We start from the raw sequence: 23793 nt of genomic DNA on the forward strand, positions 1-23793 counted from the left end.
GTATATTAATATCCCTCTAAATTATTTATCAAAAGTTATCTACTCTATAATACCCATGGCTATCATTGAAAATGTAACACCCCAATCACCCATTGGGACACATTACTACCCCTATGCCCTGATTTTATAAAATTTTCCCTTGAATTTGATGCTTGTAACATACATAATGAATATCTAATGTATTCTCCTTTGCAATGATCACATGTGCGGAAATGTAAGTGCATAATTGATGTCTTTAAATTGCTAATTGTATATAGTGTGTGAAGATAAAATAATCATAGTAGAAAACACATCAGCATACTAAGAAAAAAATATCTTATAAATAAAAAAATGAATAGATACAAACCCTAAACATTCCACACATCCATAGACTCCACTACTTCAACTCTCTTAGTAATGGTCCACCACTAACTTGGGGCCATGAATTCACAAGAACAGAGGCTTTACTAATCTAGCTATGGTACATAACCAATATTGAACACAATCACAACCAAGGTACCAAACAATAACACCTGTTAGCTCTGCTACATTTTGCAACATTTGATGGATAAAATCAGGTTAAGCAGTGCTGGTTTTGGTTGTATAAGGCTTGCAGCAGTTTTTCCCGCTTCCTCCTTTATTTTCCCTTTTCTCCATAAAACCCCACTACCCTGTTTTACACCCACATTTGGCATAAAATCCTTATTTCCTTAGCTCCCGGGTGCTGGGTTTAAGTTTCATAAAACCCTGATAGCATGACCGTGCACCATAACTCTCCTTTTCCTTATCACTCTGCTTACACTCTTTAACTCCCCATTCCTTCGTTTTTCGCTAAAATTTCTCCATAAACCCTGTTTATATCCTTTTCCCTCGGGTCCTGCGCGCAAGGTCAACCCATAAGATTGTGGTCATTTAACCCTGCGCATATTAAAAAAGTGCTACCGCCAAGACCCTTCCCTGTCACATCAAGCAATAAGCACATGTTGTAATACCTTGGTCGTCTGATCACCCTGCTGGGATCCAACGATAGATGCTCCTCCCGCTGCTGGAACCTGTGCATGTGATAACCCGCAGGGAAAGTGGTTTCCCCGCCATCCCATCCACCACGTGGCGCTATTATACTCGATCACTCCTCTGCATACGAAAACCACCCAACTCCCGTGAGCAGTGCGGGGAAACTGCTTACCGCCCACATGTACGACCCCCACTCATTAACGCTCGTGTAGCTCCTGCTCCCGTCAACCATTGGATCTGCCACCCACGATCCAAAGACCCTCATTCATCCACTCCCATTTGCTCCCGATAGCCCGCATAGTCCGATCTCCGCTATCCAATTTGTCAGATCCAACGGCTTTTATTCAATCGCGCTTCCATCTCCTCCTGACGCTGCCCGCCAAGAGATCTCGGCCATCCGTCTGAGCCATCCAACGACTAATATTCATTCCAGCCCATCATCCATTTTCCATGCATTTTCTGTGTTTTGGGCCTGTCCTATGCACGCGAAGAAGAAAGGGAGCCATGATCCGGTACTCTGTGCATTGAATCCCCAGCAACCACATTTAAAGAGAAGCACGGCCAAGGACGAGAAGGATAGCCTTGAGCAAATAAACACAGCATTTCACCTGTCCATGAAGTACAATCAAGTAGCAGAAAGGTCATTTTGTCCATTAAAACAATCAGATTGTATCAGTAACCCATATCAAATAGTTAATGTGGTTGGTGGTCAGTTATGACCCCTCCACACATAGCACAACAGAGCAATTTTGTAAACAAACTCCATATATACCCACAAACAAGATGTAATAAAGGTTGATGAATGTTATTCTGATGTAAAATTCAACTTTTGGAGACTGTAACTACTGTGATACCTATAGCTTATGGTCTTCATTTTCAGCTAATGCAAGCTTCCTTTGTTGTTAATTGCTCACTTTCCACTTCTTCTTCTTTGTTCCAGGCTGTGCCCGTTATACATATTTCATGTGCTCTTGGTGTTTAGCATTAGAGGGGCTGTCATTCGACCTCTGTGTTAAAATTTAGTTAATATCATTTAATTTGTATGCAGGTTTTTGTTATTTTAATGCCGGAGAGCTGTCATCCTATCTGTGCATTAGGAAATAGATTTGCAAGCCTCTCTTATGGTTGCAGCTGGCCATCACAGGGTCCCGTGCATCTGTTGGTGTGATTAGTATTCTCCATCTTCACCTGTTCCTCAAATTGTGAGTAATTGGTGGTCTAAAGCCTTGTAGTCTGGGGGTGTTCACCCATGTTTGGGGTTAAGCATAGTAGAAGTGGTTATCTAGCTTGAATATTCATCATTCCTTCCATTCATCCACCATTTTCCAACATATTTGTTGAGTTTGTAATGTTCCTGAGCATCTCTGATATACAACCTAGGAGAGTTTCTTGGGGTGATAACATTAATTGGCGTTGTTGCCGGGGAGAGGAGAATTGAAGCTCAGCTTCCCTGGGAGAATGACACAGTTCTAGATTTTGATGATAGACAAGGTCTAGACACATAATTTGGTTGTAATCATCTATCTAGTGACTCCATTGGAGGAAGACCATCCTTTGGCAACTCCACATTAAAGTTCTGGCTCAGTTTGTGAGACATACTCGAAGAAATCCTCAGAAATCACCAGCTGAACCAGTGCCTGACCCTGAGAGGACTGTCAAATCGAAGAAAGCATCATAGAAAGGGGCATCAAGATCAGGTAAGCCTAAGAAATCTCATTCATCTCTGAAAGATAAAGTTATAGCTGAAGATTTGCAGTTTGAGGATTTATAGCCCTACACTGTTAATAAGGAAATTCCTTCAGAGATTAATAAAGCCCCTTGTTCAGTTAGTTCCCCTTTGAATCTCAGTCCAAAGAAAGGTTCCTATACAATCCAAAACATCCATTTGTCTTTTCCATCCATCACATTACTTCCTGCTATTCAATCTTCCACATATCCTAATCATGGTAGGCCAGCAAGCACCCACGAAGATAGAAAGAATTTTTGCTACTAGATATGGACCTTTACTCTTGCTTATTCCTTTATCAGAAATATATGCCTAAATTCACTGGCACAGAGGGAGTAACAGCAGAAGAACACCTTGAATATTTTTACAATGATGCTGATAATTTAGATATAAGTGAAAATGATGTGTGGATGAGAGTTTTTGCCTAGAGCCTTGATGGAGAGGCCATGAAGTGGTTCAGAGAATTACCCCAGAGATCTATAACAGATATTGAAGCATTAGATGATGCATTTTTGACGCACTGGGGAGATAAAAAGGACTTGTTGTATTACCATACAGAGTTTGGTAACCTAAAGAGGGAAAATGGGGAATCATTGCTTGATTTTAATAAAAGATTCAACCGTATGTATAATAAGATACCAAGTGAGGTAAATCCTACCCCCACCTCTGCCAAACTCACTTATGCCAATGCTTTTGACTCTGATTCTGCCTGTTTTTGAGAGAAAGGAGATGTGCTACCCTAGCAGACATGCAGGATGTAGCCCTAGAAGTAGAGTCTAATATTATGGCTGCAATAAAGCTAAAAAGTCAAGCTGATAGAAGGAGGAAAAGAGGTCAGGCTTCTACCTGCTTTACTTCATCTTCAAAGCCTAAATTGGACAAGATGACTAAAATGATAGATTCATTGGCTGCTGAAATATCTAAGATGAAGGTTGAGCAAAATTCAGGAAAAACAAGGCAGCAGAACACATTTGCTCCAAGAAATACAAATCCTTTTAGAAGAGCAAATGAGCAGTTACAAAGTATGCAGAGGGGTGAAGCATCAAAAGAAGAACAAAAAGTTAAATCCCCTTTCCAAAATGTAGTCATGAAGAAGGAACAATTTGAAGAAGATGAGGATGAAATTCACTGCATGGAAGATAAAGGCAGCACTACATTTTTGACTTTGGTTGCTTATGAAGAATCATTGCTGCAAGAACATGACAGTCAAGAATGGAACAGAGAAGCTATTTTACAAACTGAATAGCAGAAAAAATATAACCTGAGGTCAAATGTAAAAAATGTCAAGGAGAATCCTACCCAAAGAGCTGTTGTCCAAACAGAATCACATAATACCAAGCAAAAAAGACCAGCAGTTGATCCAATCATCCTCAAAGCTCCAGTTCAAGAGGTAAAAGTTTCTAATAAGTTATCTTCTTCTTTCAACTTTGAGTCAGAAGTTGAAAAATTGAAAATATCTGTGCCTCTGGTAGAGTTGGTGAAGAGTGAAGTATTTAGAAAGCCTATCCTTGAGGCCCTTGAGCTAGAAACCACACAGACCTCCACTGACTCTGTCAATTTGTAAGATGACAAACCTGCCATTGTGCTTAGCCCCATGATTGAAGCTGCTGATAATAATTCTCCATCTTTTTATGTCTCCTTGACCATTCATGACAAAATCCTTCACAATTTCCTGCTAGACATAGGGGCCAGCCACGATTTAATGCCTAAAGTTGTCATGGAAGATTTGGGCCTTGATATCACCAAGCCCTATCATGATTTATTCTCTTTTGATTCAAGGAAAGTGAAATGTCTGGGATTGATTAAAGACCTGGCCATTACCTTAACTCAGCTGCCCATGAAGAGTATGATGATGGATATTGCGGTAGCAGATGTCCCTCCTAAGTTTGGCATGCTGTTGTCCAGAGGGTGGATTAAGAGATTAGGTGGGACATTAGAGAATGATCTATCTTATGCCACTGTCCCAGTGTTTGGAGGAGAAATAAGGAGATTGTATAGAGAAGCACAACTGGCATACATTGTCAGTGATGAGAAGAATCCTACAAATCATCCCATATATGCAGTGGACACTGATTTTGGAGCATGTATTCTCTAAATAGAAGAATCTTAGAAGGCCTCAATGCAGATCAGGAAACCAACAAATCAGGCCAAAGAAGAGCAAGGAGGTCGAGTTTGGGAGGTGTTCTTTGATGGAGCATGTTCCAGGGAGACTGTAGGAGTAGGGTTGGTGCTAGTATCTCCAGATAAAGAAAGCATACAACTATCTTTTAAGCTGGCTTTTCAAGTCACAAACAACATAGTAGAATATGAAGCTCTGCTATTGGGCCTTAATGCAACAAAAGACAGAGGAATCAGGAACATAAAGGTGTTTGGAGATGCTGATCTGATTATTCAGCAAGTAAATAAAACATTTCAAGGAAAGCACCCAAGGCTGAAAGCATAAAGAGATGAGGTATGGATAATCAGAGATTCTTTTGATTATTTCTGTATTTCGTACATTCCTAGAGCCCAAAATCAGCTTGTTGATTCCCTTACTGTGTCTGCTAGCATGTTTATCCCTCCTATGCCTCCCATACTAGTTTATGAAGTGCAAATGAAATACAGACCATCCTTACCTGATAATGTCTAGCATTGGAAAGTTTTTAATGATGATGATGAGCTAATTAGGTTTCTACAAGTCATTGATGAATTTCTGAAATGCAAATTGACTAAGAGAATGATGGCTTGGAAGAAAACCCCCACTCCCAGCTTAGAAATAAAATTGGTAAAGAAAGCATTGTCCAGCTTCCCAACAATCATATTCCTAAGGGTTTAATTCCTTTAGAAATACTATTTAACTAGAATGATGTGCCTTACAAGGTTTCCCAAAAAGAACATCAATCAACAGTCTGTAAGCATGATACAGGAAGTCCAGGTCAGCCTAGATATGTAAATTTGTGCACTCATTTGTTCGTTGATCAAAGTTCTGAATACTCAAATTAATGAAGCAATTTGCTGATGTGTTCACCTAGGAATATAGTGATCTGAAAACATATGATAAGAACATAATCCAACATAAAATCCCTCTGGAGAAAGACACCATTCCTTTCAAACAGAAGCTGAGACTAATACATCCTATGCTTCTTCCTCTAATCGAAAAAGAAATTAAAAACTTATTGGCTGCCAAGATCATAGTTCCTCTTAGATATTCTAAATGGGTAGCCAATCTAGTGGTGGTGAGGAAGAAGAGTGGAGAAATCAGATTGTGTGTTGATTTCAGAAATTTAAACAAATGCTCCAAGAAAAACAACTATCCTCTACCCAAGATGGAGCATTTGCTGCAAAAAGTCTCAGGAGCTAAAGTAATGTCTTTCTTGGATGGTTTTTCAGGCTTTAATCAGATTGTTGTGCATCCAGTTGACCAAGAGAATACTGCATTTACCACTCCTTGGGCCACTTTTATGTATGCTAAGATGCCTTTTGGATTGATGAGTGTTGGAGCCACCTTTCAGAGAGCTATGGATATAGAATTTGTAAGAGAGAAGGATAAATTTGTCCTTATCTACCTTGATGACATAACAGTATACTCCAGCAGCCATCAAAATCATTTGCAGCATTTGAAAAGAGTGTTTCTGAAGTGCAGGAGGTTTGGGATTTCAGTCAATCCCAAAAAATCACAATTTGCTTTAGAAGAGGGAAAGCTGTTAGGACATGTTTTTTCTGCTGCAGGTGTCCGAATTGACCCAGAAAGAGTAAAAGCAATACAGACTTTGTCTGTCCCCAGATCGAAGAAGGATATCTAGTCCTTTCTGGGCAAAATTAATTTTGTGAGGAGGTTCATACCAAATTTTGCAGAACTGGTGAAGCATATTACCTCCATGTTGAAGAAAGGAGCAGAGGTCAGGTGGACTGATGCAACAAGAAAATTATTTGAGTCTATTAAAAAAGCTATTATGGAGGCTGCCACATTAATAAGTCCAGATTACAGCAAGGAGTTCCATGTATTCTCTTTTTCCTCTGAAGACACCATTGCCACAGTTTTATTACAAGAAGATGAAGAAAGTTCAGAACATCTAGTAGCATTTTTCAACAAAAACTTGAGGGACGCTGAACTGAGATATGATATTATTAAGAAACATGCATATGCTCTTATCAAATCCTTGCAAGCTTTCAGATTTTATATCTTGCATTCCAAGATAATTGCATATGTAACCTCTGCTGCAATAAAAGATGTCTTGACACAACCCGATGCTGATGGAAGAAGGGAAAAATGGATTACAAAGATGATAGAATTTAATATAGAATTAAAGCCCACCAAGCTTGTCAGAGGTCAGGGTCTTGCCAAGTTATTGGCTGAAGAAAATTGCAGATCTTTAGATATAAATTTCCTGTGCACAATTGCAAAAAATGGTCAGATAGATGAAGAAGAGGAAGCAACTGAACCAGATAGAAAGCAGTCAGTGGCCGAGAATATAGCTTCTTGTAATTGGTATTCTGCAATAGTTAATTTCTTGCTGAAGCTAGAAATCCCTTCAGGATTCACTCAAAGTCAAGCCAGAACTATAAAGCTTAGGGCAGCTAAATATTGCATTAATGAAAATATGATCTACTGGAGGGATCCATCTAGAATACTTTTAAGGTGTCTGGATAAAGAGAAGTCAATAGAAGTGATGCAGCAGTTACATAACAACATGTGTGGGGGGCACCATTATTGGAAAACCACTGCCCATAAGATTCTCAGGGCTGGGTACTATTGGCCCACATTATTTTCTGATGTATTTTCTTTTGTTAAATCTTGTGGCAGGTGCCAAAGATTTGAAGGAAAACAGCAGTTGAAGTCCCTTCCCTTAAAACCAATTCATGCAAAACGACCTTTTCAGCAGTGGGGCGTGGATTTTATTAGAGAGATCAATCCACATTCCAGTGGCCAGCACAGATAGATATTAGTAGCCACTGATTATTTCACTAAGCGGATTGAAGCAATCCCTACAAGGAAGGCTGATCATAAGGTGGTCATGAAGTTTTTGACAAAAAATATCTTTAGCAAATTTGGTTGTCCACATAAACTAGTCATAGATAATGCAGCAACCTTCAGGGCAAAAGAATTGGTGGAAATGTGTGATTCAATGGGTATTAAATTGGTTCATTCCACCTCATGTTATCCTCAAGGAAATGGTATGGTAGAATCCTCTAATAAAATCTTGATAAGGATAATTAAGAAGCTGTTAGAGGACAATAAAAATAATTTGGATTCAAAGCTCAAGTATGCACTATGGGCTAACGGAGTGACCATTAAGAAATCCATAGGTAATTCTCCTTTCAAGCTGGTATATGGCACTGAAACTGTATTCCCAATTTAGCTAACTCTCCCTATGGAAAAATTCCTTCAAACAGAACAGAATGAAGAAGAAGACATGGCAAAGAGGATCACTAATTTAGCAGAGGTACATCAGATTAGAGAACAACCAGTTGAAAAGGCTGCAGTGCATCAGAAAAAGATCAAGGATGCTTTTGACAGGAAGACAAAGACAGATAATTTTCAGGTTGGAGACTTGGTTTTGAAATGGGATGCACTAAAGGAAAAGAAAGGCAACCATGGGAAATTTAATGCTTTCTGGACAAGGCCTTTCATCATTTCACAGGTTCAAGGGAACAACACTTTCATATTGAAAATTATGGGAGGAGAGGCAGTTTTTGATGGCCCAGTCAATGGGCGTTTTTTGAAAAATTATGTTGTTTAAGGTCTTTGGCCTTAAAGATTGTAAATATTTTGTTTTTATCATTTTTGTCTAGGCAAAGTAGACTCCATGCCCAATGGAACACTAGGAATTTTGGCTAATTTTTTTTCATCAGGAAGGCATTGATCTGCAGGTTCTTGAGACCTCACAGGGAGGATGTCATCCACAGAAGGAGCGAGTGTTAGCTTTGCTACATTTTGCAACATTTGATGGATAAAATCAGGTTAAGCAGTGCTGGTTTTGGTTGTATAAGGCTTACAACAGTTTTTCCCGCTTCCTCCTTTATTTTCCTCTTTCTCCATAAAACCCCACTACCCTATTTTACACTGACATTTGGCATAAAAGAATTGTTTCCTTAGCTCTCGGGTGCTAGGTTTAAGTGTCATAACACCCCGATAGCGTGACCGCACACCATAACTCTCCTTTTCCTTATCACTCTGCTTAGACTTTTTAACTCCCTATTCCTCCGTTTTCCACTAAAATTTCTCCATAAACCCTGTTTATATCCTTTTCCCTTGGGTCCCGCGCGCAAGGTCGACCCATAAGATTGTGGTCATTTAACCCTACGCATATTAAAAAAGTGCTACCGCCAAGACCCTTCCCTGTCACATCAAGCAATAAGCACGTGCTGTAATACCTTGGCTGTCTGATCACCCTGCCGGGATCCAACGATAGACGCTCCTCCCACCGCTGGAACCTGCGCACGCGATAACCCGCGGGGAAAGTGGTTTCCCCGCCATCCCATCCGCCACGCGGTGCTATTATACTCGATCGCTCCTCCGCATATGAAAACCACCCAACTCCCGTGAGCGGTGCGGGGAAACCGCTTACTGCCCACATGTATGACCCCCGCTCATTAATGCTCGTGTAGCTCCCGCTCCCGTCAGCCTTTGGATCTGCCGCCCGCGATCCAACGGTCCTTTTTCATCCGCTCCCATTTGCTCCCGATAGCCTGCATAGTCTGATCTCCATCGTCCAATTTGTCAGATCCAATGGATTTTATTCAATCGCGCTTCCATCTCCTCCCGACGCTGCTCACCAAGAGATCTCGGTCGTCCATCTGAGCCATCCAACGAATAATATTCATTCCAGTCCATTGTCCATTTTCCATGCATTTTCTGTGTTTTGGGCCTGTCCTGTGCACACGAAGATGAAAGGGAGCCATGATCCGGTACTCTGTGCATTGAATCCCCAGCAACCACATTTAAAGAGCAGCACAGCCAAGGACGAGAAGGACAGCCTTGAGCAGATAAACACGGCATTTCACCTGTTCATGAAGTACAAACAAGCAGTAGAAAGGTCATTTTTTCCATTAAAACAGTCAGATTGTATCAGTAACCCATATCAAATAGTTAATGTGGTTGGTGGTTAGTTATGACTGCTCCACGCATAGCACAGCAGAGCAATTTTATAAACAAATTCCATATATACCCACAAACAAGATGTAATAAAGGTTGATGAATGTTATTCTGATGTAAAATTCAACTTCTAGAGACTGTAACTACTATGATACTTGCAGCTTCTGGTCTTCATTTTCATTTAATGCAAGCTTCTTTTGTTGTTAATTGCTCACTTTCCACTTCTTCTTCTTTGTTCCAGGCTGTGCCTGTTATACATATTTCATGTGCTCTTGGTGTTTAGCATTAGAGGGGCTGTCATCCCACCTCTGTGTTAGAATTTCGTTAGTATCATTGAATTTGTATGCAGGTTTCTGTTATTTTAATGCCAAAGAGCTGTCATCCTGTCTATGCATTAGGAAATAGATTTGAAGCCTCTCTTCTAGTTGCAGCTGGCCATCACAAGGTCCTGTGCATCTGCTGGTGTGATCAGTATTCTCCATCTTCACCTGTTCCTCAAACTGTGAGTAATTGGTGGTCTAAAGCCTTGTAGTCTAGGGGTGTTCACCCATGTCTGGGGTTAAGCATAGTAGAAGTGGTTATCTGGCTTGAATATGCATCATTCCTTCCATTCATCCACCATTTTCCAACATTTTTGTTGAGTTTGTAATGTTTCTGAGCATCTTTGGTATACAACCTAGGAGAGTTTCTTGGGGTGATAACAACACCCTCCAACAAAAAATATTGCATCCTCCATCATCCCACACAACTTGAGGTAGTGTACCCCCTTTTCTGCACTCGCAATCCATCAGGTTGTGCCACTACTGTGACAGGGTTCCCAACCTAGGTTCCAATTTCCCTTAGGGGTCTCATGGTACCCTCCAAACATCCACACACATATGCTTATCATCATACCTAAATCCGCCTAGGATTAGTAACAAAATCACAAGGTCATATCCTTCTTTCCCCATCAATAAAATTTAGTAATCCCTTTATTTGCTTCTCTATGAATGTAATCCTCAAGAATCCTTGGAAAATATCTCTTTCGCATGTATGTTCCCTTTTTTATAAGAAAAACTTCATGCAATCACTTTATAGGCTAAGGATAAAAATGTCACTTTTGACTTTAGGCATAATTTAACATTGGGTTAGTTCCCTATGATTAACTCCCTCATCTCTTAGCCCTTAACCTTTTTTTCCTCCTCATGGAGTCTTAGCCCTCAGTACTCCCTTGTCTAACCTGGTTTGCATTAGTGATATATTTTATTAATATGCATGTGATTACATATTTACAAACCTAGGATCTCTAGCCTTTTATCATATAAGCTTGCCGACCTATTATCTCACAAGAACTATGGCCTCAAAATATATAACATAGGAATACTAGCTTAAACACATATATAGACAGGCATACAAGCCCCAAAATATTTCCCATCTCACCAGACTAGACATGATATGTATAATACACATGAGGGTCATCCTTAGGGGTATTATATTTCCCTCCCTCTTATTTATGCATTATCCTTAGTGCATTATATACACATATACATAATAAAAAATTATTCAAAAATATTATGGTACTCCTCCCTCATGGCAACCTCATGCTCCCATGTAGCATATTTTAGAAAAAAATGTGTTTATTGCACCTTTAGCAAGACAATGGATTTATTTTAGAGCACCTTGACCTTCCTATCCAAAATTCCCATTGGCTAAACCTAAAAGTCACCTTTGGGCTTAACTTGAACCATATTTTAGCAATTACATGGTTAGCATTAGGAATTTTCTTTTTTTTCCAAGTAATGAGATATGAAACACAATATGATCATGCATGGATGATATTGATGCAACCCTATATGCAACTAGGACAATCCTCTCTGACATCTCAAATGGCCCACAAATTCTAGTTACCAACTTTGAGCATCTTCCCAATTTCAATGAACTCTTCTTAGCCTTTACTTTTAGAAAAACCACATTTAAACCTCTGAATTCCTTGTTTGTCTTATCATCATTTGCATAGCTTTTCTTCCTATCCTACGAATCCTTCAAGTTCTATTTTATTTTCACCTCTTTCTCTTCCATTTCTTATAGCATATCTAGCCCAACAATATCCTTTTCCACTGTGTTGTCCCAACTCATAGGTTCATGGCATTGTCTACCATACAAGGCATAAAATGATCTCATCTTCAAAGATGTTTGATACCCATTAATATATGAAAACCCCACCATGTGTAAATACTCTTCCCATTTTGATGGTTTATCCATCACATACATCCTCATCATATCTTTAATCACCTAATCAACCCTCTTTATCTTCCCATTTGACTCTAAATTATATGTTGTACTAAAATTAAAAGTGGTTCCAAATCCCTTGAATAAACCTTTTCGAAAGTTTGATGTAAACTTTGTATCCCTGTAGGAAATAATTTCCTTGAGCACACCATTCATCCTTGCAAATTCCTTCATATATATTTCAGAAATATTTGTTGTCTTATGTGTTGAATTTACTAAAATAAAATGAGAAGCCATAGTGAGATTATCCACCACTACCACGATAGAATCATATTGCCTCAAAATCTCGGAAAATTGTAATAAATTGATAGAAACACTTTCCCATTTCCACTCAAGAATGGATATTGGTTGTAGTAATCCAGTTGGATGTTTATGTTCCATGTAACACCTATGGTAGAATCCCCCTAATTTTTGTAATGTAATTGTACTTTGATTATAAATGATTATAAATTTATTTGAATGACATGAAGAATGGGACACATATCCATGATCTTATTGGGGAAACAAATAAGAACCTAAGTGGTGTTATTTGGTAGCATTGCTTAATCAAATATGCAACTATAAAGAAAGATATCGAAGAATGTTCCATGAGGAATAGGAAGGGACACATAAGAAAAAGGATATAAAGGCATTCAAACAAAAAGTGGTGGTTGGATTTTGGTTGAACGAGAAAAGTTCGAGGACAAATTAGATTTTTGGTCAAGGAGCCAAACTTGTGAGCATAATTTCCATCTGATTTTTCTTGAAAAATACCCTCACATCATGGATATGGCTTAGGGATTACTACTGCAAGAAATACATGTTGCAGCTAGTTTATAGTTGGGTGGAAAATTTAAGTCCCACCTTCAATTTTAGCCATTGTTAGATCTCAAAAAGTGCATTTAATTGTGGGCTATGAATATGATGATTAGTTCTTTATTGAAATTAATGTAGAACTCTATAATAATTTTTCATAGTTATAGGAAACTATTTCATGGAATCAATAAGAAAAATGCCTCGACTATTCTATGTATTATATTGAAATTCTACCTTTGAGGGTACACGAAATATGACTTGAATTTTATGTTGAAGTTAATATGTTTCATGTGGACATGCAGGGCTCCGTGATTACAATTGCTCACATTTATGATATATCTTTTCTTCTAGGAGGTTTCAAAAGCTAAAACTTGGACCATGGTGAGTAAAAATCTTGTTGATCCTCTGGTCTAGTTTTCAAATCTTGCGTCGCAAAATTTAAAGAAATGTGATTATAGGAATATGAAATTCCTAAATGTATTGTTAAATAGGTTGTGTTGGAATTTTAGTTATAAATTATCTTCTGGTAGGTTCCAGAAGCTACAATTTGGACCTAGTGAGGGTAAATATAATTGATTATATGGTCCAATTTTCAAATCTTGGGTTGCGATATTTTAGGATATATGACAAGAGGAATTTAAGATTCATGGATTCTCCTAAAAGCATGCTTTAAATAGGTCATGTTGGCATTAAGCTAAAACTTGGACCATGGCTTGTTTATCCTCTAGTCTAGTTTTCAAATCTTGCATCACAAAATTTAAAGAAATGTGATTAGAGGAATATGAGATTCCTAAATGTGTCATTAAACAGGTCATGTTGGAATTTTAGCTATAAATTATTTTTTGGGAGGTTCCAGAAGCTAAAATTTGGACCTAGTGAGGGTAAATATCGTTGATTATATGGTCCAATTTTTAAATCTTGGGTCACGATATTTTAGGATATATGATAGGAGGAATTTGATCATGGATTCTCCTAAAAGGATGCTTTAAATAGGCCATGTTGGCATTTATGCTATAAATTTTCTTTTGGGAGGTTCGAGAAGTTGAAACTTGGACTATAGTGAGGGGAAATCCTACTAATAATCTTATCCAACTTTCAAATCTTCGGTCACAATATTTTAGGATATATGATCAAATTAAGTCAAGCTTCCTAAATTCTCCTAAAGTCATGCATCAAATTGGTCATGTTAGTATTTATGTTATAACGTTTCATCTGGGAGGTTTCAGAGGTTTAAACTTGAACCACAGTGAGGGGAACTCCGAGTGATCATTTGATTTAGTTTTTAGAACTTGGACTACGATAATTTAGGAGATATTCCCTGAATAATTATATATTAGTTTGCATGCAAAGTGTGAAGAAATGCCTAAATGGTTTAATGATTCATTGAATACAATTTTTTTGATAAAATGCCCCAATGGTCATATTCTTTTGTGGATGGGGATAGTATTTTTATATGATAGTATTATTGTAGATGAGATATGCCTATTTGCATGAAAAAAAGGTCTATGTTAGTTTGCATGAAAAGTTTTTGAAGAAAGGCTTAAATGGTTTAATGATTCATTGCATACAAATTGTTTGATGAAATGCCCCAATGAAAATTTTGTTTTGTGGATGGGGATAATATTGTTGTAGTTGATATATGCATGTTTTCATGAAAAGAAATTGAATAAATGTGTTAAAGGTGGTTTATTATAATTTGCATGCAAACTATTTTATAAAATACCTCAAAGACAAAAATCAAAAGTTACATGATTGAGTGGTATGTTTCTGTTGTTATGTTATGAGTGGAATTAGAGAAATGTTTCTAATTTGATTCCATACAAAATGTTTAACAAAATGTATACAACAAAAATACTACTCAATTGGTTGTATACAAAGTATTTGAAGAAATGTTTACATGTAAAGTGTTTGACAGAATGTATGAGAGATCAAAATCATGATTTTGCAAGTGTGATTAGGATAAATTTAATAGGAGTATGTGACAAAGTGGTATTAAAGCTTATTATCAAGCTAGTAAAAGGAAAGGGAATTTTTTGGGTACCCCGTAACCTCTATAATTCATAGATGGAACTAGGTATGTTACATTCAACCTTAACTTTTTGACACTCTAAACACGTGACTATATAATCAACCACTTATTTTTTCATACCTAGACATAAGTATTGTTTATTGACTATTGAAATTGTTTTATGATACCCTGGATTCCCAACATAGGTACCTTGTGCGTTACACCCAACACTAGATATTTTATCCCCTTAAGAATTTGGAACATAAATTCTACCTTTGCACAAGAGGACTCCATCCTTTTTCAACTCATAATTCCTATATTTTGGCTGTAAGTTAACTTATTGTATCTCTTCCTTTATTTTCATGTTATTGTTGGTCTGAATTTTCAGACTCTAAAATTTTGATTTTTAAATCAGATTTGCATGTAATTATGGTTGTAGCATTCATTTTATGCACACTTCTTCTAAGTGCATCAACCACATTATTTGAAAAATCATAATCAACAAAAAAAATTGGCCTTTGAATTTGTCTGGCATTCAAGGTTGGTTTTCCAAACAAACGCTTTAGACCATGTGGTATGTTCTCAATTTAAATATTTTTCCCATGAAGTAATGCCTTCAAATTTTTAAGGAATAAATTATGGATTCCAACTCTAAATCATGAGTGGTATAATTCCTTTCATGTTCCTTTATCTTTTGTAACTCATAGCATATTACATGACCTTACCTCATGTGACTTATAGAATATTGCATGCCCATTTTGCATGAGTATTCCTCCAAGCCCTTCCTTGCATGCATCAATGCACACAATAAAATATTGATTTCGATCGTGTATACTTAATATTGATGCACTTGTTAATAGAATTTTCAAATGTTTAAAAGATTCCTCATATTCATGAGACTAATCAAATTTCACACCATTATTTTGCAAAGAAGTGATAGTATGTGCTATTTTTAGAACCCCTCAATAAATATCCTATAGTAGCTTTCTAATCCCATGAAGAACCTGACATATGTCACATTTGTGTGTGATATCCATTATTTGATAGCTTTTACTTTTTCTGGGTCCATTACCAACCCCTCCTCTGAGATAATATGACCCAAATAATGAATATTATTTTGGTAAAATGAACATTTACTCAAATTGGAATAAATTTGTTGCTCTTTGATTACTTGCAACACTATCCTCAAATGTTTATTTTTTATTATTTATATTTTGAGTGCACTAGTATGTCATCCAAAAAGACAATAGCAAGCTTTTCCAAATAATTCTAGAAAATTCCATTCATAACACACATAAAGACACTTGGTCCATTGGATAGCCTAAATGGAAACACCTCAAACTCATAACGTCCATCAGTTCTAAATGTCGCCTTCTTGATGTCATCCTCCATATTTATCACCTGATGGCTCCCTAACCTCAGATCATTCTTAGAGAACATCTTAGCTACCCTCATCCAATCAAATAAGTTATCTATACTTGGTAAAGTATGTTTGTTCTTCATTGTCACCTTATTTAATTGCCTAAAATATATACATAATCTAAGTGTGTCATTATTATTTTTAACGAAGATAGTTGGGGCACCCCCAGGTGACACACTTGGTCATATGTACCCCTTCTTCAAAAGTTATTCCAACTACCTTTTCAATTCATTAAGATATAGTGTGCTGATCTTGTATTGTGTTATGAACATTAGGGAAGCTCTAGGTACCTAATCTATTAAAAAAAAGGAAACATTAGCCCTCTTGGTTGAATGTCTTGGTGAGTCTTGTTGATTCCTACTAACACTCCTACAATGCCTTGAATTGCTAGCATCCTCCATCTTAACCTAAGAATTGTGTTCCTTTTCCTACATAAAATCAAATTTCTTGTCCAATTGCCTTTGTCAATAATTTAAGCTTTGTAGAATTTAAGTATTAATATGTCATTGTTCCTTCATCAATTATTCATTATTATCCTTATATCTAGGCACCTCCACCTTGTGACTCCTCATGGTCTCCTCTAGGTCTCTATCCTCTAGCCTACCCCTTCCTTATCCATTTGACTATATCTCAACATTAACCATGATAGGATTCATACCTCTTAGCTCCTATTCATGGCTATAGGACCCCTAAGCATCTGTGATACCTCCAGTCCTCATGTTAATTCTACTATTGTAGGATACCATCGACCTTCTTTTAAATTTTTAATAAAATATGCTACCCAATGGGTCAACAAATGTATTCTCCACCTCAATAGATTTCATCTAACCATTCATTTTCTCCAATTTGAGTTATAGGTTGAAAGTTATGGTCGGTGAAAGTTTTGGCCAATTATGCTCATTTTTCCTTATTTTTCTATAGAAATGTTTTGCTATTTCTTAGGACCCTACATACCTAGATTTCAAACATGATTCCATGGATGTGTTTTTTTGTCCAAAATATTTCTATTAACTACCTTTATGTCCTAATCTAAGCTCTGTTTGAAGAGTTGTGCCTCCTAGAATTAAACTAATGCCTAATTTTTCCTTATACTATTCCAATCTTAACTTCCTCATACAGACTCAATTTGAAGGTGCAATATCTTGGAAACCCCTTCCTAAGATTTTAACTTAAGATCTAGACACTACATGTACCAATGGTTTGGTACATAAAGTTGTTGTTGGATTTTGTTATCCAAAAACATCGTTTAGGGCCTCAAAAATTCTTTGTAAAATAATGACCTAAAAAATTGTTAAAAATCATGAGAAACTATTGGCTTTCCTACTATTGTAGCTCCTCTATTTACACATAATTATTTACAACTTTTTTTGTGACAATATGTAGGTGTTTTAACTATTTGTTTGCGCTCCCCTGGACAAAATACAAGGATAGGCTTATATATCTTTAGTTCTCATTGAAAATGAAATGAGTTTGCATGCCCTTCCCTAGGCACTTAGCACCCACATTGTGGACACTTAGCATTATGTAGTTTATTCTTATGTCACTTTTTGTCTCACAGGTCCCATGGTCCATGTATCCTTTATCATCTCATTTCGAGGTGATTTTAGATGGTTTTGTGATACTTCTCGGGGGTATTGAAATTAATTTGAAAGTTCCATGTTTCCACCCATCGAAACCGTAGTTTAAATTTCGACACCCCCCGCGCCCCCCCCCCCCCCCCCCCCCCCCCCCCCCCCCACATTAACATCAAGTATCTTAATCAATTGAAATGGACCATACCCATAGATCTATCATATCTATTGCCTTGAACCTTTCACTTATTTTCTAAGGTAATTTCACTTTTATAATGGACCCCACTAATGCATCTTTCTTACATATCCTATAACTTTTCAATCACACATTAAATTTGTGTGTGTGGGGGGGGGGGGGGGTGTCGGGGCGATGAAGTGTTTTTTTCATACAACATACAGGGGGGGATAAAATTGATTGCACTATGTCACCACCCATCAAAATCATGGTTTGTATTTCAAATCCCCCCACCCCCTCTGTTAACTACCATGCAATTTTTTCAACAAAAATGACTATCCGCAATCGATGTGATCAATCATGCAATAACAAATTGAAAAGGGGATGAAAAGCTTCATAAATGACATATTTTTATACCATATTTTCCCTACTTCTAGCCCCTCTTCACTTACCTAGAACTTGTATTAATCCATTATTGTGTGGCATTTATCCTTAATGTGTTTCCATTACATTTCATTAGTGTTTTACATGGATTTGTGATTGAAAATTATAAAAAACCCATATTTGCATTTACCTTTGAGTTAATTTGCAAAGACAATGTGCTAGACAGATTGATGTTTAGGATGTGATGTCATCACATGGTGTATTCTCATTCTAATTGTTGCAACACTCATTTCTAGTTGTTGCAACACCATCATTGCAACATAGTCATTGTTGTATAATTTTTGTGACACAATTTCTACCTCCAAGAAGCTACAACACTCACACAAAAACTGCAACAATGGAACTGTGACCCAATACTGGAACCTTGAGTTAGCGGAATTGTGAGCCAATACTATAACCGTGAGCCATCAAAACCTTAATTCATTGGAATTATGAGCCATGTTTTTACATATTTTTCACTACTCTTAGTAACAATTATATATCCATGCAACAATGATGTTAATCTATGAAAATCAAAGATATGGAAATAGTTTTGCAAATCCAAGAGAAAATATTATTGAGTGTTTAACCAATAATCTTAGAATTCTTGGGAAAATTTTCTTTGTGTTATTTATTAATTGCTAATTTATAAAAAAAATACCTTGAACTTATTCATTAGTTGCTAATTGTTAGCAAGGATTATGGAAACCATTCGTTATTTAGGAAATTGTTGTAACCATTATGGATTTATTAAATCCATAAGTGGATTTGTTTAGTGGATTTGTTTAGATATTTGTTATTTCTAGTTTCCATTTAATTTATGTATAAAAGAGACAACTCTCTCCATTGTTTTGGGAGAACTCTTAGAGAAATGACTAAATGATAATGGAATAATTTATATTATTAATATTTTATTTTAAATTGTAGTTTTATAAATTCCATAATATGTGATTTAATTAATTAATTTAATTTAATATGTTGTCAAAGCAGCAAGTGTTGATATAGACTAATATCAACACTTTATTCTAAGGAGGTAAGGCTCACTACAATTTAACAAAGTGTTGTGTAGTTTAGATTGCTTCTTTAATTTCTCATTGTTTACTTTAATTATGTAATGATATGTTCATGTAGGATTTATTTTATTTATTTTCATAACTAGTTTCTTGTTATATGATTCAATTTGTTCATGCAAGTGAATTACTCATGCAAGATTGTGTTTAATTATTTATGTAATTGATTTTTCATGTCATATTTCAATTATTTATTTATTTCTAATGCTTGTACTAAATATTGGGTTCCATTTCTTTGTTTTTTTTGAATCAATGAGGTTAAACACAATGATTGCATTTGTTAGCTTGAGTAGAAGTAGTAAACATCTTGGTAATGATTAGAAGACAATCTATGTAGGTGTTTGAGAGCGAGAGTTGGGACAAGCTAAAATTCCTTTTTGGAATTGTGTTTCTTTTATATCCATCATGTGTGCTTCTTTTCCAACATTTGTGTTTCCTTTCAGCATGAGTGAATTATATTTCCTGCAAGTGTGTTTACTTTCATGCAAGCGTGTTTATTTTCTTACAAGTAGGTTTACTTTCCTGCAAGTGTGTTTACTTTCCTACAAGTAGCTTTAGCTACTCTTGAATTTGTAGAACCTTGCCAACCTTGTGAACTTTCTATGCTCCCTCTATAAAACTAATCATTGGTACTAAAACCATAAAAAAAACTAGTGGAAGTGGAAAGTGTAGCATACATATACAAAGCATGGTAAATTGCAAGTTTCATACAAGATCTAGGTTGATAATTAAATGCACAATCTTTTGATTGTATTTCTAAATAAACTAAGAATGTGATTAAAAGACCCATCAAGGGGCAATGCCCAAATAAGCACCTTTCACTATTGATGAGGTCATATGATTAGGTAGTGGGCCTAGAATAAAGACCCTTGACCATCCCTTTATAACATTTTTCAAAACAAATCATGCCATTTCCCCAAGGGGAAAAAATACTCTAGTTTGAATTTATGGGTGTCGAAAACATTGCTAAAATGAGCTTCACTATATCACGATTGCACTCATTTTGAACATATTTTAAAATTACATAAACTTAGAAATCTAGATTTGGTTGAGATGTTTTGTCAAATTTCTTGTAGACATACTCTACCAATTCCACCCTAAAACTCTGACATTGGCCCATGCAAGCTCAATGTTTCAGCATGAGATCTACTATCACTTTATAATACCCTTAGTTACCCTTTGGGCTGAATTACCACCTCTATGACTTGAATTGCTAAAATTTTCCATTAAATTTGATGCATATAACATGCATCATGCATATCTAATACATTATACTTCGCAATGCTCACATGTGTAGAAATGTAAGTGCATAAATGATGTGTATAAATTGTTAACTTTATACAACATGTGAAGATAAAATAATCACAATGGAAAACACATAAGAATAATAAGAAACTTATCTTATAAATAAAGCATTGTCTGGTTGTAGACCTCATAAGTTCCACCAAGCCACAAACTCCATTGCTTCAACTCTCTCAATAATGTTTCACCCTCGAGCTAGGGCCATGACTCCACAAAGGAAAAGGATTACCTATGCTAGCTATGGTATATAACTACTATGGAACACAACCAAGGCTAAGGTATGAAACTCCAAGAGCTTCCAATAAATAGTATTTCATCCCAAAAAACCTACGCAAACCAATGTATTGCACCTCCTTCTCTGCACCCACACTTCATCAGGATATACCACTAACATTCCAAGGTTCCCCACTCAAGCTAGCTAGGGATGTCTCAGAGCCATGTTGTTTTCAGGAGTTCCAACTTCACTTAGGGGTCTACAGGTACCCTCTAGGCACCCACATAGAGATATTTATCCCCATACCCAAACCCACCTAGGGTTAAATGGGTAACAAAATCATGGGGTCATACCCTTCTTTCCTCATCAGTAAAAGTCAATAATCCCTCGAGTTCCTTTTCTGTGAATCCATCCTCAAAATCCCTAGAAAATCCCCTTTCTATACATGTGCCCTTCTTTACAAGTTGCACTTCATGAAGTCACTTTATGGAATTAGGATAGCAATATGTCACTTTTGACTTTAGTAATAATTTAACAATGGGTTAGATTCCTAGGCTCAAGCCCCTCGTCTATTAGCCCTTAATCCCCTTCATTCCCCTCATGGATTATTACCCCCATACTCTCTTGTCTGACTCGGTCTGCAACAATGGTATATTTTATTAATATGCATGTCATTACATATTTACAAAGCTAGCCTCTTTCGCCTTTTGGTGCATAGTTTCACAAACCTAGAATCTCATAGGCACTTGACCCTCAAAGCATATAACATATTCCCACTAACCTAAACACATATATACATAGGTAAACAACCACCAAAATAAATTCTAACTCACCAACCTAAACATGAAATGTACATTACATTTACGGGTCATTGGCCAAAACACGTATATACATAGGTAAACAACCCACAAAATGTGTTTGATTTCACCAACCTAAGCATGATATGTACATTAAAATTAGGGGTCATCATTGGGGTATTACAAAAAATACTGAAGAAAATGTTAGATTTTTTACAATATCCCCTTCATCCAAACTTAGATTCGAGTGATTTTTTCATTTAATTATGTATTTTTCACAAAGAATACATATCTATATTTAATTATAGAAATTTTGCTAGATAATTCTTAGAAAATGATATGAGTGTCATAGGTTTTCATCAATAAAAAGTGATACATAAACTATCGTGGATATTCCACTTGATAGTACATCACAAAAGATCTGATAAAATTATACTTAAAAATCTAAAATCTACACTATGATGGTTTATTTCTCTTTAGACTTTTGGATCTACAAATTATTGTTTATTGTGTATGCATGTAAATTATAATTCTGAAAAAAATAGAGAACAATGAAATACAAACTCACCAACCATGTTACACAGTAATTTGTCACTGTCTCCCTATCAGTCTTCCTACTGTGTCATGAGACCAAATCAATCATGCTCATGCTCTCTAATGTTTCCAAATGACCCACTTTGCCAAAGTTTTTCTATCATCGTGACTGTTGTAAAAATAAACGCGCTGATGAGCACTCCAAAACAGACCAAACACGCTGCCAGCGTGGAAGTACACGTGATTCCCACGCTGGTTGAATTTCATGAGACAGCGCGACTGTTGATTATATTTTATCGCGCTGACATGACTTTCTTGGTTATTCAGTAGCGATGTCAGTGCTCCAGTGCAGTTAGGCACCCGCGATGATCCAGTCTGGGCGAGTTTGTTCTAACAGCCGGCCTTCCAGATGACTCCAGACCTGGTTGTTGGCCTTGTATATGTCGCCCTCCCTTCTCTGGCATGTTTGTTTCATCATTTGAGCCACCTTCCTTGGAGATAAGCTCATCCTCCCACCATTCATGGAGACTCCTTCTCCTATTTAAGCCTCCACCATTGCTATGAGCTGCTAGTTTTGGAATTCATAGTGTTTGGAGTGTTGCTGATAGTGTGTGAGCTTGATAGGTAGCTGGTGTGACAAGTGTGGGATTGTTAGAGAGCTTAAGGAAGGTTGTGAAGTGTTTTGATCTTGTGTAAACTTGTGTGAGAGAGAGTTTTGTCTTGGGAGATCTACCTTCAAGGGTGAATGCTTGAGGGACTTGCTGGCTGGACCCTCTTGAGTAGGATTTGACGTCAGAACTATGGTTGTATTCTTCTTTGTTTATCAATAATAGATGACTATCATTATGGTTCTACTCTTATTGTCTTTATGATAGTGTTTGAGTTATATCCTTTCTGACTGATATATAGTTGCATCTACTGGATTTTATGCTTGTGTTTGTATCGTTCTTTGCATGTGCAGGTGTCCATGCACGAGGATCGTGAGGATTGTGACCAGTCGGGGCAAAGGAATGGGAGCATCAACTCTTCTACAAGTACTAGCGTTGGAATCCAGGTAGGCCTTCATCATTGGTTTTTCATTTGCAATTAGGAACCTGCGTGTTAGCATTGTTTGATTATTGCTAGACCCTATTTAGACTAGTAGGGATTGCCTCTGTCCGCAGAGGGGATTTACCTCCACAACAAACCACAATTGACACAAGATATATCCTAGGAAACCCTTTCGGGAGAAAACCCAACTGAAAGGTAAAGCCACTTTGCTCTCTTTATCTAAATAGAAAATGACTACAATTACAAAGAATACCTATGTCCCATGGGCTAATACAGTGCAAAAATCCTCTATGTGTGCTCTCTCCCTATCCATCTCAACTAATATGCTTAACTATGGAACAAAATTCCCTCAAAAAGTATGGAACCACTTTT

The sequence above is a fragment of the Pinus tabuliformis genome, chromosome J, assembly GCF_031772625.1.
Source record: "Pinus tabuliformis cultivar Carrire ecotype Pingquan chromosome J, CPIR1, whole genome shotgun sequence".
NCBI classification, from domain to species: Eukaryota; Viridiplantae; Streptophyta; class Pinopsida; order Pinales; family Pinaceae; genus Pinus; species Pinus tabuliformis.